A 3,467-nucleotide genomic window follows, 5' to 3' on the forward strand; every position below is an offset into this window, starting at 1 on the left:
TAGGGTGAATAAGGGATCTTGTCTCCTCCGTACTTAATGAGAGTGGTGTATCTGTCAGTCATGTCTGGCACATAAAACACCAGGTAGGTCCCATCATGGCTGTCACAGATATCTGCTTCTTGGGCTTCCCCTCTGGGTCCTTCAGGAGAAAACAAAAACTGTTACCTAAATATCAATGCTTTGAATACATTATTGTGTGGTCCACGTTCATGCACTCACAGTGATCTGCACTGCCAGCAGTCCCTCACCTGCATCTTTGGCATCAATGGTGACCTTCACTGGCAGAGAGGTGGGCCGCTCCAGTGGTGTTAAGGCCGGATCCACTTGCACGCACCTTGCTGGTATCATGGGTGGGCAGCACCTTCACCTTGTAAGGGCGGACCAAAGGGGAGAGAAGACAACTGGCTGTGGAATACAGTCTCACAAATGAAAGGAGCCTTATTTACAGAACCGAGTAAACCACGCAAAGAGTTTTCCATTTTCAAAGCTGGCCAGAGTGGAACACTGTAACATGTAACACCTAGAAGGTTCAGATGGCTGCAGTACTTTGCTAATTTGGATCAAAAGTTTGGGGGGAAATGTAATTAAATCAAGTGATTGTAATGCTGTTACTTCCGTTGTGTAGTTAACCATCTATCATTTTAGATGTTTCATTAGCAGCCTGATGAAATTAGCTGTGTAGTTAGCCGACTTCTGCCATCCAAACAGATGAGGTGAATTATGCAGATCACTAGCACAGTACACAGATTACCACTTCTTATTCCAGCCAGACTTCAGGTACTTCATTCGAATCATGCAGTAACAACAAAGATTTATTACTACTGGCTTTTTAAATTGTGCTTCTTCTGTTCTAGAAAAACAGAAACATGTGATCACAGGGTTTTGTTTTTTTTCAATGACATTTGTGTTGGTTGTGTCGGTTGCAGGCAAACATTTATCATAATGGTTACATATTAGGAAATAGCTTAAAATGTGTGCATATTTAACTTGTTGCACTGCCGTAGTGTTACCTGCGTGGGATCTCCTCATGAGCATATGACTGTACCCTGGATGATGATATGTGAGGAGCTTGAACTTGATTCGCTAACAGAAACTAATTTGGCTAGCTTAGCGCACATGTCTTGTGGCAAGATATATGCACTTAAATGTTTTAAGTCATTGGCTGTTCTGCCAAATTGCCACCAACCTGCAACTTTGTGAGCTGACTGTTTCGCGATTTTTGTGTTTTTAGACAACAAAAATAAAAGAAAAAGATGTACAGATCCAGGCTTTTCCTTTACTGTGGTAGTCGCATAGAATGACGTCACTGACACTGGTTTAATATGAAAACAAACTTTGCAAAAAAAAGAAAGAAGAAGAAGTGAGTCGGCGTGTCATCTTTATCGAGCACCATACATGTTTTGCCTCACATTAAAATTATTATTTTGCCTTTTCAAAAATAATTTATATTCAGAGAAGTCAAATATAGCAAATTTGTACAGCTTACACGGCGGGCAGGTGGCGCAGAACACTTGCCGGCCCCTGGCAACTTGAAGCACAGACAGGCCCTGGTTCGAGCCTCGGCTCGAACACACTCACTGAGTTCAGGTCCTATCTGTGTCTTCAGTCTGCTAGGGGGATTCCTGGGCTGCGCAGGGAATCCCAATCCTTTTTTTTTCTTTTCTTTTTTGGCTGTTGGGGCCTGTATTTACAAAGCTGGGACTATCTCCGTTGTCATGGCTACCAAGAACAACGCCAGCTTGGGGGAGAGCGGAGAGCCGATAAGCAAACACTCATTCATCCTTTCTCCTCTTTTCGTTTCACAGCTGCTGCGGTGGGAAACGCTGGGACTTGTGCAAAAACTGCTATGCAGTTTTTGCATTGTTGGGAACTTTTAAGGACCAGCCTTGAATTTTACAGATTTGATAAGTGAAGCCTGGATATATAGTGAAGAGAGCTGGGATAATCTGGACAGAATCTGCAGGCTGCATCTCCAAATCACAAGTGGCTTTAGATCTGACTCTTACAGACAGGCATGCATGTCTCAGGGTGATTACACACTAACACATTGTGATTAATCACACACATTTGTATACATTTTATTAACAAGATTAAAAAAAAACACTATACAAAATGTGTTTTTGTGACAGGCCGCTAGTAACAAAGTGCTTAAAGATTTCAAATTGGTTCTTTCCCAAGTTTTCTGTTATGTGTACACATATTTCCTTGAATTAGGTGCTTTTTAATTCTCCAATAATGGTCAGTGCAAAGTGTTTACACAAACAAACAAACAAACAAACAAAACAAGTGTTTACACAAACAAACAAACAAACAAAAAACATTACTCAGAAAATGGTCAGGTACAAGAACTGGATTAAAAAGGATTGGAAAAAACAGATAATGTCCAATGAAATACTTCAGCGTGTGGCTCATGACTTTTGCACAGTACTGTAAATGTTATTAATAATGAAAGATATAAAGATGTAGCTTTCCCATTTTTAAAAAATTCCCATACACATTATTCTTTTCTTCTAGTGAAGGTGCCTCCTCCTTCAGACCTTAGGATAACTAATTTCTCAGACAGTGACATCACGGTGCGCTGGGAAGCTGCAGATGATGATGATGTTTCTTACCTCATTAAGTGGATCTCCCTAAGTGGAGGCGACCTGAGGCAGGTGGGGAAGAACTAATTGAGTTGTTGGAGTACATATTATGAAATAAAAAATACAACATCTCAATAAACTGTGTCCTGTGTCTTAAGGAGTATCAGATATCACTGTCTGCACTCTATGGAGATGGAGCTCAGAGTGAAGCTGTGGCCGTACGCTATAGCACCTGTGAGTCACACATTTTAACTATATCAGCTGCTGGTGGGAGCAGGCTCTCATGGATCTTTCTGGATATTTGCAGCGGGGACATGCTGGGGTCATTTTGGAGCAGGTTAATTTGTGTGCGCCACGTGTCATAATCAGTTTTGTTGTTAGGTCTGGGAACCTTACCGGAGAAGGTACGGAAGTCTAACCTGGGACTGGATGTGTTTGACATCTTGCCTTCGTACGATATGCTCTACCACGACCTTCTGAATGTCAGGTGGATTCAAATCACTTACTGAAAGGGACGCACAGGCTTAAGCAGACAAAGAAGGAAATCGGGTAAACCCTCCAGCACTCATTTCTGTGTCCATTTTGGGCTAAAAACAAAAACACCTCATAACTACCTGTGGATGCTGGCTGAGCCTCTGAAGGTTGAGTGATATGTCATTAAGCAGGTAGTCAGAGTTCTCATTGATCAGTTCCTTGAGGGAAGTGTATCCACAGGCCTTACTGATGTCCTACATGGAGCTCAGCGCCGCCTGGCTCACCAGCAGTGTCTCCTCACCAGCTTTCTCCAGCACAGGATACAGCGAGGCCATCAACAAGGCACAGAAATTGCGGCCCACTGGCTGAGCACAGCAGGCGATTCCCCCGAGTTGGATGCACAGCTGACAG

This window comes from Diplotaxodon limnothrissa, linkage group LG10 (assembly GCF_057381915.1).
Source record: "Diplotaxodon limnothrissa isolate DT_005_m linkage group LG10, D_limnothrissa_male_GT1.1, whole genome shotgun sequence".
Classification (NCBI taxonomy): Eukaryota; Metazoa; Chordata; class Actinopteri; order Cichliformes; family Cichlidae; genus Diplotaxodon; species Diplotaxodon limnothrissa.